This window comes from Crinia signifera, unplaced genomic scaffold (assembly GCF_055691185.1).
Source record: "Crinia signifera unplaced genomic scaffold, ASM5569118v1 HAP2_SCAFFOLD_432, whole genome shotgun sequence".
NCBI classification, from domain to species: Eukaryota; Metazoa; Chordata; class Amphibia; order Anura; family Myobatrachidae; genus Crinia; species Crinia signifera.
In genome coordinates this window covers 201-13,268 of record NW_028142325.1, presented here as the reverse complement: position 1 = coordinate 13,268, position 13,068 = coordinate 201, and the positions used below count along the sequence as shown (strand labels likewise).

The window sequence follows — 13,068 nt, the reverse complement described above, 5'->3', positions numbered from 1 at the left end:
TGGATAACAGATTAGGAAGGTGCACCGGTCCTGGAAGTACTGCAATACCAGGTCAATGCGTGGAGTGGACAGAGCAAGCTCTTCTTCCATCTCCCTGTTCTAAAAATCCATTTAATATATGGCCCCCAGATAGGGGGCGTATCAGATATTAAACTGATAAGAACAGATACTACACTTGATCTTAGCCAAAAGGCCGAGAAGCGATAACCCGAATGGGGTCCCAGCAAAGCGCGCAAACCGGAATTCGGCCACCAACACTGGTGGAGAAGAGATCAGCACCACGGACACATCTAACACACACACATCACTTCTTTGACGTTGCAGTCTGAAAGATACCAGGCTGTACGGCAGGTATGAATAGGACTTGAAGTGCTGGACAGGGACCGGAGGACGAGTAGCCATCCAACTGATTTTGTGATTAGGTCGTCGGCGGGCGGGCAGGGTGCCTCAGCTGGGTAGGAGGCCAAATTTGCATGTGCTCCGCCCCGTCTGTTGACGTCGCGTCAACAGACACACACCCACTAGGCAGACGACCAACAGGCAAGCAGCAGCAGCCAGCTGTCTCCTCGCTCTTTGCTGCCGCATGCCTGTGTCCCTGACGAACTGCTGCTGAGTAAATCAATCAGCTAGCTGCTGCAGAGGAGAAGGAGGAATCTTGCACAATCAGGTGCAATGACGGCTTTCCTGTTTTGAGCCCATTCAGCAGCAGTAGTAGTAGACAGTCAGATGGACAGGCATTCATGTGGCAGGACCCTTTGTGTGACATCACAATCTGCCCTCTATGACATCACAAGCTGCTCACTCGGAATCCGGCGGAACCTGACAGCCAGACAGTCACTTGGAACAGACAGGCAGACAGGACAGTCATGTGTAGGTGAGCTGGGTGGGCCAATGTTTTCTTTTATTGGCAGTTACCACCCAAATGATGGTCCGAAGAAGGTAAGTGATACTTTTTCTAAATCCCCCTCTCAATGATCATCAATTGTTGGGCTTGGAAAAAAATGGAAGAGGAAAAAAAATTCCCAAAACAAAAGAGAATAAAGAGGAAAAAAAATTCCCAAAACAAAAGAGAGAGAAAAGAGAGCGCAAAAAGAAAAGAAAAAAAATATATAAGAGATCAAGAAAAAAAAAAAAAAACAAGCCATTTCAAATCGAGAGGGAGGGGGTCCAAAAATTCCATTGCTTTGATCCAGTTGATGTTTCCGTGGTAAGATCGTAGGTAAGTCACATAGCGTTTGCATATTTATTGGGAGGTCGCAGCGATTGATAAGTCCTTTAATTTAGGCAGGCTTCCGGTCTTTTGGCTAGGCCGCATATGCTGATATCAAGTGTAGTGTCACGTCAAGTAATTAACTGCCTCGATTCCAGAAAGTACAATTCAAGGAGTCAAGAAATAGTCACAAAATGATACACTGAGGCAGGATTTGAAAGTATTTATGCACAAGGGTTAAACCTTGAAGCAGCAAATGCATGCATTTCTAAATACAAAGGTGCACAAACAATTGATACTCCAAATCAAGTGCCAGGAATGGAAATAGTCTTTTTTTGGATAACAGATTAGGAAGGTGCACCGGTCCTGGAAGTACTGCAATACCAGGTCAATGCGTGGAGTGGACAGAGCAAGCTCTTCTTCCATCTCCCTGTTCTAAAAATCCATTTAATATATGGCCCCCAGATAGGGGGCGTATCAGATATTAAACTGATAAGAACAGATACTACACTTGATCTTAGCCAAAAGGCCGAGAAGCGATAACCCGAATGGGGTCCCAGCAAAGCGCGCAAACCGGAATTCGGCCACCAACACTGGTGGAGAAGAGATCAGCACCACGGACACATCTAACACACACACATCACTTCTTTGACGTTGCAGTCTGAAAGATACCAGGCTGTACGGCAGGTATGAATAGGACTTGAAGTGCTGGACAGGGACCGGAGGACGAGTAGCCATCCAACTGATTTTGTGATTAGGTCGTCGGCGGGCGGGCAGGGTGCCTCAGCTGGGTAGGAGGCCAAATTTGCATGTGCTCCGCCCCGTCTGTTGACGTCGCGTCAACAGACACACACCCACTAGGCAGACGACCAACAGGCAAGCAGCAGCAGCCAGCTGTCTCCTCGCTCTTTGCTGCCGCATGCCTGTGTCCCTGACGAACTGCTGCTGAGTAAATCAATCAGCTAGCTGCTGCAGAGGAGAAGGAGGAATCTTGCACAATCAGGTGCAATGACGGCTTTCCTGTTTTGAGCCCATTCAGCAGCAGTAGTAGTAGACAGTCAGATGGACAGGCATTCATGTGGCAGGACCCTTTGTGTGACATCACAATCTGCCCTCTATGACATCACAAGCTGCTCACTCGGAATCCGGCGGAACCTGACAGCCAGACAGTCACTTGGAACAGACAGGCAGACAGGACAGTCATGTGTAGGTGAGCTGGGTGGGCCAATGTTTTCTTTTATTGGCAGTTACCACCCAAATGATGGTCCGAAGAAGGTAAGTGATACTTTTTCTAAATCCCCCTCTCAATGATCATCAATTGTTGGGCTTGGAAAAAAATGGAAGAGGAAAAAAAATTCCCAAAACAAAAGAGAATAAAGAGGAAAAAAAATTCCCAAAACAAAAGAGAGAGAAAAGAGAGCGCAAAAAGAAAAGAAAAAAAATATATAAGAGATCAAGAAAAAAAAAAAAAAACAAGCCATTTCAAATCGAGAGGGAGGGGGTCCAAAAATTCCATTGCTTTGATCCAGTTGATGTTTCCGTGGTAAGATCGTAGGTAAGTCACATAGCGTTTGCATATTTATTGGGAGGTCGCAGCGATTGATAAGTCCTTTAATTTAGGCAGGCTTCCGGTCTTTTGGCTAGGCCGCATATGCTGATATCAAGTGTAGTGTCACGTCAAGTAATTAACTGCCTCGATTCCAGAAAGTACAATTCAAGGAGTCAAGAAATAGTCACAAAATGATACACTGAGGCAGGATTTGAAAGTATTTATGCACAAGGGTTAAACCTTGAAGCAGCAAATGCATGCATTTCTAAATACAAAGGTGCACAAACAATTGATACTCCAAATCAAGTGCCAGGAATGGAAATAGTCTTTTTTTGGATAACAGATTAGGAAGGTGCACCGGTCCTGGAAGTACTGCAATACCAGGTCAATGCGTGGAGTGGACAGAGCAAGCTCTTCTTCCATCTCCCTGTTCTAAAAATCCATTTAATATATGGCCCCCAGATAGGGGGCGTATCAGATATTAAACTGATAAGAACAGATACTACACTTGATCTTAGCCAAAAGGCCGAGAAGCGATAACCCGAATGGGGTCCCAGCAAAGCGCGCAAACCGGAATTCGGCCACCAACACTGGTGGAGAAGAGATCAGCACCACGGACACATCTAACACACACACATCACTTCTTTGACGTTGCAGTCTGAAAGATACCAGGCTGTACGGCAGGTATGAATAGGACTTGAAGTGCTGGACAGGGACCGGAGGACGAGTAGCCATCCAACTGATTTTGTGATTAGGTCGTCGGCGGGCGGGCAGGGTGCCTCAGCTGGGTAGGAGGCCAAATTTGCATGTGCTCCGCCCCGTCTGTTGACGTCGCGTCAACAGACACACACCCACTAGGCAGACGACCAACAGGCAAGCAGCAGCAGCCAGCTGTCTCCTCGCTCTTTGCTGCCGCATGCCTGTGTCCCTGACGAACTGCTGCTGAGTAAATCAATCAGCTAGCTGCTGCAGAGGAGAAGGAGGAATCTTGCACAATCAGGTGCAATGACGGCTTTCCTGTTTTGAGCCCATTCAGCAGCAGTAGTAGTAGACAGTCAGATGGACAGGCATTCATGTGGCAGGACCCTTTGTGTGACATCACAATCTGCCCTCTATGACATCACAAGCTGCTCACTCGGAATCCGGCGGAACCTGACAGCCAGACAGTCACTTGGAACAGACAGGCAGACAGGACAGTCATGTGTAGGTGAGCTGGGTGGGCCAATGTTTTCTTTTATTGGCAGTTACCACCCAAATGATGGTCCGAAGAAGGTAAGTGATACTTTTTCTAAATCCCCCTCTCAATGATCATCAATTGTTGGGCTTGGAAAAAAATGGAAGAGGAAAAAAAATTCCCAAAACAAAAGAGAATAAAGAGGAAAAAAAATTCCCAAAACAAAAGAGAGAGAAAAGAGAGCGCAAAAAGAAAAGAAAAAAAATATATAAGAGATCAAGAAAAAAAAAAAAAAACAAGCCATTTCAAATCGAGAGGGAGGGGGTCCAAAAATTCCATTGCTTTGATCCAGTTGATGTTTCCGTGGTAAGATCGTAGGTAAGTCACATAGCGTTTGCATATTTATTGGGAGGTCGCAGCGATTGATAAGTCCTTTAATTTAGGCAGGCTTCCGGTCTTTTGGCTAGGCCGCATATGCTGATATCAAGTGTAGTGTCACGTCAAGTAATTAACTGCCTCGATTCCAGAAAGTACAATTCAAGGAGTCAAGAAATAGTCACAAAATGATACACTGAGGCAGGATTTGAAAGTATTTATGCACAAGGGTTAAACCTTGAAGCAGCAAATGCATGCATTTCTAAATACAAAGGTGCACAAACAATTGATACTCCAAATCAAGTGCCAGGAATGGAAATAGTCTTTTTTTGGATAACAGATTAGGAAGGTGCACCGGTCCTGGAAGTACTGCAATACCAGGTCAATGCGTGGAGTGGACAGAGCAAGCTCTTCTTCCATCTCCCTGTTCTAAAAATCCATTTAATATATGGCCCCCAGATAGGGGGCGTATCAGATATTAAACTGATAAGAACAGATACTACACTTGATCTTAGCCAAAAGGCCGAGAAGCGATAACCCGAATGGGGTCCCAGCAAAGCGCGCAAACCGGAATTCGGCCACCAACACTGGTGGAGAAGAGATCAGCACCACGGACACATCTAACACACACACATCACTTCTTTGACGTTGCAGTCTGAAAGATACCAGGCTGTACGGCAGGTATGAATAGGACTTGAAGTGCTGGACAGGGACCGGAGGACGAGTAGCCATCCAACTGATTTTGTGATTAGGTCGTCGGCGGGCGGGCAGGGTGCCTCAGCTGGGTAGGAGGCCAAATTTGCATGTGCTCCGCCCCGTCTGTTGACGTCGCGTCAACAGACACACACCCACTAGGCAGACGACCAACAGGCAAGCAGCAGCAGCCAGCTGTCTCCTCGCTCTTTGCTGCCGCATGCCTGTGTCCCTGACGAACTGCTGCTGAGTAAATCAATCAGCTAGCTGCTGCAGAGGAGAAGGAGGAATCTTGCACAATCAGGTGCAATGACGGCTTTCCTGTTTTGAGCCCATTCAGCAGCAGTAGTAGTAGACAGTCAGATGGACAGGCATTCATGTGGCAGGACCCTTTGTGTGACATCACAATCTGCCCTCTATGACATCACAAGCTGCTCACTCGGAATCCGGCGGAACCTGACAGCCAGACAGTCACTTGGAACAGACAGGCAGACAGGACAGTCATGTGTAGGTGAGCTGGGTGGGCCAATGTTTTCTTTTATTGGCAGTTACCACCCAAATGATGGTCCGAAGAAGGTAAGTGATACTTTTTCTAAATCCCCCTCTCAATGATCATCAATTGTTGGGCTTGGAAAAAAATGGAAGAGGAAAAAAAATTCCCAAAACAAAAGAGAATAAAGAGGAAAAAAAATTCCCAAAACAAAAGAGAGAGAAAAGAGAGCGCAAAAAGAAAAGAAAAAAAATATATAAGAGATCAAGAAAAAAAAAAAAAAACAAGCCATTTCAAATCGAGAGGGAGGGGGTCCAAAAATTCCATTGCTTTGATCCAGTTGATGTTTCCGTGGTAAGATCGTAGGTAAGTCACATAGCGTTTGCATATTTATTGGGAGGTCGCAGCGATTGATAAGTCCTTTAATTTAGGCAGGCTTCCGGTCTTTTGGCTAGGCCGCATATGCTGATATCAAGTGTAGTGTCACGTCAAGTAATTAACTGCCTCGATTCCAGAAAGTACAATTCAAGGAGTCAAGAAATAGTCACAAAATGATACACTGAGGCAGGATTTGAAAGTATTTATGCACAAGGGTTAAACCTTGAAGCAGCAAATGCATGCATTTCTAAATACAAAGGTGCACAAACAATTGATACTCCAAATCAAGTGCCAGGAATGGAAATAGTCTTTTTTTGGATAACAGATTAGGAAGGTGCACCGGTCCTGGAAGTACTGCAATACCAGGTCAATGCGTGGAGTGGACAGAGCAAGCTCTTCTTCCATCTCCCTGTTCTAAAAATCCATTTAATATATGGCCCCCAGATAGGGGGCGTATCAGATATTAAACTGATAAGAACAGATACTACACTTGATCTTAGCCAAAAGGCCGAGAAGCGATAACCCGAATGGGGTCCCAGCAAAGCGCGCAAACCGGAATTCGGCCACCAACACTGGTGGAGAAGAGATCAGCACCACGGACACATCTAACACACACACATCACTTCTTTGACGTTGCAGTCTGAAAGATACCAGGCTGTACGGCAGGTATGAATAGGACTTGAAGTGCTGGACAGGGACCGGAGGACGAGTAGCCATCCAACTGATTTTGTGATTAGGTCGTCGGCGGGCGGGCAGGGTGCCTCAGCTGGGTAGGAGGCCAAATTTGCATGTGCTCCGCCCCGTCTGTTGACGTCGCGTCAACAGACACACACCCACTAGGCAGACGACCAACAGGCAAGCAGCAGCAGCCAGCTGTCTCCTCGCTCTTTGCTGCCGCATGCCTGTGTCCCTGACGAACTGCTGCTGAGTAAATCAATCAGCTAGCTGCTGCAGAGGAGAAGGAGGAATCTTGCACAATCAGGTGCAATGACGGCTTTCCTGTTTTGAGCCCATTCAGCAGCAGTAGTAGTAGACAGTCAGATGGACAGGCATTCATGTGGCAGGACCCTTTGTGTGACATCACAATCTGCCCTCTATGACATCACAAGCTGCTCACTCGGAATCCGGCGGAACCTGACAGCCAGACAGTCACTTGGAACAGACAGGCAGACAGGACAGTCATGTGTAGGTGAGCTGGGTGGGCCAATGTTTTCTTTTATTGGCAGTTACCACCCAAATGATGGTCCGAAGAAGGTAAGTGATACTTTTTCTAAATCCCCCTCTCAATGATCATCAATTGTTGGGCTTGGAAAAAAATGGAAGAGGAAAAAAAATTCCCAAAACAAAAGAGAATAAAGAGGAAAAAAAATTCCCAAAACAAAAGAGAGAGAAAAGAGAGCGCAAAAAGAAAAGAAAAAAAATATATAAGAGATCAAGAAAAAAAAAAAAAACAAGCCATTTCAAATCGAGAGGGAGGGGGTCCAAAAATTCCATTGCTTTGATCCAGTTGATGTTTCCGTGGTAAGATCGTAGGTAAGTCACATAGCGTTTGCATATTTATTGGGAGGTCGCAGCGATTGATAAGTCCTTTAATTTAGGCAGGCTTCCGGTCTTTTGGCTAGGCCGCATATGCTGATATCAAGTGTAGTGTCACGTCAAGTAATTAACTGCCTCGATTCCAGAAAGTACAATTCAAGGAGTCAAGAAATAGTCACAAAATGATACACTGAGGCAGGATTTGAAAGTATTTATGCACAAGGGTTAAACCTTGAAGCAGCAAATGCATGCATTTCTAAATACAAAGGTGCACAAACAATTGATACTCCAAATCAAGTGCCAGGAATGGAAATAGTCTTTTTTTGGATAACAGATTAGGAAGGTGCACCGGTCCTGGAAGTACTGCAATACCAGGTCAATGCGTGGAGTGGACAGAGCAAGCTCTTCTTCCATCTCCCTGTTCTAAAAATCCATTTAATATATGGCCCCCAGATAGGGGGCGTATCAGATATTAAACTGATAAGAACAGATACTACACTTGATCTTAGCCAAAAGGCCGAGAAGCGATAACCCGAATGGGGTCCCAGCAAAGCGCGCAAACCGGAATTCGGCCACCAACACTGGTGGAGAAGAGATCAGCACCACGGACACATCTAACACACACACATCACTTCTTTGACGTTGCAGTCTGAAAGATACCAGGCTGTACGGCAGGTATGAATAGGACTTGAAGTGCTGGACAGGGACCGGAGGACGAGTAGCCATCCAACTGATTTTGTGATTAGGTCGTCGGCGGGCGGGCAGGGTGCCTCAGCTGGGTAGGAGGCCAAATTTGCATGTGCTCCGCCCCGTCTGTTGACGTCGCGTCAACAGACACACACCCACTAGGCAGACGACCAACAGGCAAGCAGCAGCAGCCAGCTGTCTCCTCGCTCTTTGCTGCCGCATGCCTGTGTCCCTGACGAACTGCTGCTGAGTAAATCAATCAGCTAGCTGCTGCAGAGGAGAAGGAGGAATCTTGCACAATCAGGTGCAATGACGGCTTTCCTGTTTTGAGCCCATTCAGCAGCAGTAGTAGTAGACAGTCAGATGGACAGGCATTCATGTGGCAGGACCCTTTGTGTGACATCACAATCTGCCCTCTATGACATCACAAGCTGCTCACTCGGAATCCGGCGGAACCTGACAGCCAGACAGTCACTTGGAACAGACAGGCAGACAGGACAGTCATGTGTAGGTGAGCTGGGTGGGCCAATGTTTTCTTTTATTGGCAGTTACCACCCAAATGATGGTCCGAAGAAGGTAAGTGATACTTTTTCTAAATCCCCCTCTCAATGATCATCAATTGTTGGGCTTGGAAAAAAATGGAAGAGGAAAAAAAATTCCCAAAACAAAAGAGAATAAAGAGGAAAAAAAATTCCCAAAACAAAAGAGAGAGAAAAGAGAGCGCAAAAAGAAAAGAAAAAAAATATATAAGAGATCAAGAAAAAAAAAAAAAAACAAGCCATTTCAAATCGAGAGGGAGGGGGTCCAAAAATTCCATTGCTTTGATCCAGTTGATGTTTCCGTGGTAAGATCGTAGGTAAGTCACATAGCGTTTGCATATTTATTGGGAGGTCGCAGCGATTGATAAGTCCTTTAATTTAGGCAGGCTTCCGGTCTTTTGGCTAGGCCGCATATGCTGATATCAAGTGTAGTGTCACGTCAAGTAATTAACTGCCTCGATTCCAGAAAGTACAATTCAAGGAGTCAAGAAATAGTCACAAAATGATACACTGAGGCAGGATTTGAAAGTATTTATGCACAAGGGTTAAACCTTGAAGCAGCAAATGCATGCATTTCTAAATACAAAGGTGCACAAACAATTGATACTCCAAATCAAGTGCCAGGAATGGAAATAGTCTTTTTTTGGATAACAGATTAGGAAGGTGCACCGGTCCTGGAAGTACTGCAATACCAGGTCAATGCGTGGAGTGGACAGAGCAAGCTCTTCTTCCATCTCCCTGTTCTAAAAATCCATTTAATATATGGCCCCCAGATAGGGGGCGTATCAGATATTAAACTGATAAGAACAGATACTACACTTGATCTTAGCCAAAAGGCCGAGAAGCGATAACCCGAATGGGGTCCCAGCAAAGCGCGCAAACCGGAATTCGGCCACCAACACTGGTGGAGAAGAGATCAGCACCACGGACACATCTAACACACACACATCACTTCTTTGACGTTGCAGTCTGAAAGATACCAGGCTGTACGGCAGGTATGAATAGGACTTGAAGTGCTGGACAGGGACCGGAGGACGAGTAGCCATCCAACTGATTTTGTGATTAGGTCGTCGGCGGGCGGGCAGGGTGCCTCAGCTGGGTAGGAGGCCAAATTTGCATGTGCTCCGCCCCGTCTGTTGACGTCGCGTCAACAGACACACACCCACTAGGCAGACGACCAACAGGCAAGCAGCAGCAGCCAGCTGTCTCCTCGCTCTTTGCTGCCGCATGCCTGTGTCCCTGACGAACTGCTGCTGAGTAAATCAATCAGCTAGCTGCTGCAGAGGAGAAGGAGGAATCTTGCACAATCAGGTGCAATGACGGCTTTCCTGTTTTGAGCCCATTCAGCAGCAGTAGTAGTAGACAGTCAGATGGACAGGCATTCATGTGGCAGGACCCTTTGTGTGACATCACAATCTGCCCTCTATGACATCACAAGCTGCTCACTCGGAATCCGGCGGAACCTGACAGCCAGACAGTCACTTGGAACAGACAGGCAGACAGGACAGTCATGTGTAGGTGAGCTGGGTGGGCCAATGTTTTCTTTTATTGGCAGTTACCACACAAATGATGGTCCGAAGAAGGTAAGTGATACTTTTTCTAAATCCCCCTCTCAATGATCATCAATTGTTGGGCTTGGAAAAAAATGGAAGAGGAAAAAAAATTCCCAAAACAAAAGAGAATAAAGAGGAAAAAAAATTCCCAAAACAAAAGAGAGAGAAAAGAGAGCGCAAAAAGAAAAGAAAAAAATATATAAGAGATCAAGAAAAAAAAAAAAAAACAAGCCATTTCAAATCGAGAGGGAGGGGGTCCAAAAATTCCATTGCTTTGATCCAGTTGATGTTTCCGTGGTAAGATCGTAGGTAAGTCACATAGCGTTTGCATATTTATTGGGAGGTCGCAGCGATTGATAAGTCCTTTAATTTAGGCAGGCTTCCGGTCTTTTGGCTAGGCCGCATATGCTGATATCAAGTGTAGTGTCACGTCAAGTAATTAACTGCCTCGATTCCAGAAAGTACAATTCAAGGAGTCAAGAAATAGTCACAAAATGATACACTGAGGCAGGATTTGAAAGTATTTATGCACAAGGGTTAAACCTTGAAGCAGCAAATGCATGCATTTCTAAATACAAAGGTGCACAAACAATTGATACTCCAAATCAAGTGCCAGGAATGGAAATAGTCTTTTTTTGGATAACAGATTAGGAAGGTGCACCGGTCCTGGAAGTACTGCAATACCAGGTCAATGCGTGGAGTGGACAGAGCAAGCTCTTCTTCCATCTCCCTGTTCTAAAAATCCATTTAATATATGGCCCCCAGATAGGGGGCGTATCAGATATTAAACTGATAAGAACAGATACTACACTTGATCTTAGCCAAAAGGCCGAGAAGCGATAACCCGAATGGGGTCCCAGCAAAGCGCGCAAACCGGAATTCGGCCACCAACACTGGTGGAGAAGAGATCAGCACCACGGACACATCTAACACACACACATCACTTCTTTGACGTTGCAGTCTGAAAGATACCAGGCTGTACGGCAGGTATGAATAGGACTTGAAGTGCTGGACAGGGACCGGAGGACGAGTAGCCATCCAACTGATTTTGTGATTAGGTCGTCGGCGGGCGGGCAGGGTGCCTCAGCTGGGTAGGAGGCCAAATTTGCATGTGCTCCGCCCCGTCTGTTGACGTCGCGTCAACAGACACACACCCACTAGGCAGACGACCAACAGGCAAGCAGCAGCAGCCAGCTGTCTCCTCGCTCTTTGCTGCCGCATGCCTGTGTCCCTGACGAACTGCTGCTGAGTAAATCAATCAGCTAGCTGCTGCAGAGGAGAAGGAGGAATCTTGCACAATCAGGTGCAATGACGGCTTTCCTGTTTTGAGCCCATTCAGCAGCAGTAGTAGTAGACAGTCAGATGGACAGGCATTCATGTGGCAGGACCCTTTGTGTGACATCACAATCTGCCCTCTATGACATCACAAGCTGCTCACTCGGAATCCGGCGGAACCTGACAGCCAGACAGTCACTTGGAACAGACAGGCAGACAGGACAGTCATGTGTAGGTGAGCTGGGTGGGCCAATGTTTTCTTTTATTGGCAGTTACCACCCAAATGATGGTCCGAAGAAGGTAAGTGATACTTTTTCTAAATCCCCCTCTCAATGATCATCAATTGTTGGGCTTGGAAAAAAATGGAAGAGGAAAAAAATTCCCAAAACAAAAGAGAATAAAGAGGAAAAAAAATTCCCAAAACAAAAGAGAGAGAAAAGAGAGCGCAAAAAGAAAAGAAAAAAATATATAAGAGATCAAGAAAAAAAAAAAAAACAAGCCATTTCAAATCGAGAGGGAGGGGGTCCAAAAATTCCATTGCTTTGATCCAGTTGATGTTTCCGTGGTAAGATCGTAGGTAAGTCACATAGCGTTTGCATATTTATTGGGAGGTCGCAGCGATTGATAAGTCCTTTAATTTAGGCAGGCTTCCGGTCTTTTGGCTAGGCCGCATATGCTGATATCAAGTGTAGTGTCACGTCAAGTAATTAACTGCCTCGATTCCAGAAAGTACAATTCAAGGAGTCAAGAAATAGTCACAAAATGATACACTGAGGCAGGATTTGAAAGTATTTATGCACAAGGGTTAAACCTTGAAGCAGCAAATGCATGCATTTCTAAATACAAAGGTGCACAAACAATTGATACTCCAAATCAAGTGCCAGGAATGGAAATAGTCTTTTTTTGGATAACAGATTAGGAAGGTGCACCGGTCCTGGAAGTACTGCAATACCAGGTCAATGCGTGGAGTGGACAGAGCAAGCTCTTCTTCCATCTCCCTGTTCTAAAAATCCATTTAATATATGGCCCCCAGATAGGGGGCGTATCAGATATTAAACTGATAAGAACAGATACTACACTTGATCTTAGCCAAAAGGCCGAGAAGCGATAACCCGAATGGGGTCCCAGCAAAGCGCGCAAACCGGAATTCGGCCACCAACACTGGTGGAGAAGAGATCAGCACCACGGACACATCTAACACACACACATCACTTCTTTGACGTTGCAGTCTGAAAGATACCAGGCTGTACGGCAGGTATGAATAGGACTTGAAGTGCTGGACAGGGACCGGAGGACGAGTAGCCATCCAACTGATTTTGTGATTAGGTCGTCGGCGGGCGGGCAGGGTGCCTCAGCTGGGTAGGAGGCCAAATTTGCATGTGCTCCGCCCCGTCTGTTGACGTCGCGTCAACAGACACACACCCACTAGGCAGACGACCAACAGGCAAGCAGCAGCAGCCAGCTGTCTCCTCGCTCTTTGCTGCCGCATGCCTGTGTCCCTGACGAACTGCTGCTGAGTAAATCAATCAGCTAGCTGCTGCAGAGGAGAAGGAGGAATCTTGCACAATCAGGTGCAATGACGGCTTTCCTGTTTTGAGCCCATTCAGCA

At 46.2% G+C, this 13,068-nt stretch overlaps 9 non-coding genes across 9 annotated transcripts; all 9 read right to left on the bottom strand.

Moving 5' to 3' along the window:
* Positions 1 to 14: 14 nt before the first annotated feature.
* Positions 15 to 205, bottom strand: LOC146055268 (U2 spliceosomal RNA). The gene has a single exon (XR_014468563.1). It is a non-coding gene; the product is annotated as a U2 spliceosomal RNA (small nuclear RNA).
* A 1,355-nt stretch (positions 206 to 1,560) lies between these two features.
* On the bottom strand, positions 1,561 to 1,751 carry LOC146055266 (U2 spliceosomal RNA). Its single transcript, XR_014468562.1, has one exon. It is a non-coding gene; the product is annotated as a U2 spliceosomal RNA (small nuclear RNA).
* Positions 1,752 to 3,106: 1,355 nt separating this feature from the next.
* Positions 3,107 to 3,297, bottom strand: LOC146055265 (U2 spliceosomal RNA). The gene has a single exon (XR_014468561.1). It is a non-coding gene; the product is annotated as a U2 spliceosomal RNA (small nuclear RNA).
* A 1,355-nt stretch (positions 3,298 to 4,652) lies between these two features.
* Positions 4,653 to 4,843, bottom strand: LOC146055264 (U2 spliceosomal RNA). The gene has a single exon (XR_014468560.1). It is a non-coding gene; the product is annotated as a U2 spliceosomal RNA (small nuclear RNA).
* Positions 4,844 to 6,198: 1,355 nt separating this feature from the next.
* Positions 6,199 to 6,389, bottom strand: LOC146055312 (U2 spliceosomal RNA). Its single transcript, XR_014468603.1, has one exon. It is a non-coding gene; the product is annotated as a U2 spliceosomal RNA (small nuclear RNA).
* Positions 6,390 to 7,743: 1,354 nt separating this feature from the next.
* LOC146055299 (U2 spliceosomal RNA) lies at positions 7,744 to 7,934 on the bottom strand. The gene has a single exon (XR_014468592.1). It is a non-coding gene; the product is annotated as a U2 spliceosomal RNA (small nuclear RNA).
* Positions 7,935 to 9,289: 1,355 nt separating this feature from the next.
* Positions 9,290 to 9,480, bottom strand: LOC146055287 (U2 spliceosomal RNA). The gene has a single exon (XR_014468581.1). It is a non-coding gene; the product is annotated as a U2 spliceosomal RNA (small nuclear RNA).
* Positions 9,481 to 10,834: 1,354 nt separating this feature from the next.
* On the bottom strand, positions 10,835 to 11,025 carry LOC146055275 (U2 spliceosomal RNA). Its single transcript, XR_014468570.1, has one exon. It is a non-coding gene; the product is annotated as a U2 spliceosomal RNA (small nuclear RNA).
* Positions 11,026 to 12,377: 1,352 nt separating this feature from the next.
* On the bottom strand, positions 12,378 to 12,568 carry LOC146055259 (U2 spliceosomal RNA). The gene has a single exon (XR_014468559.1). It is a non-coding gene; the product is annotated as a U2 spliceosomal RNA (small nuclear RNA).
* Positions 12,569 to 13,068: the final 500 nt, after the last annotated feature.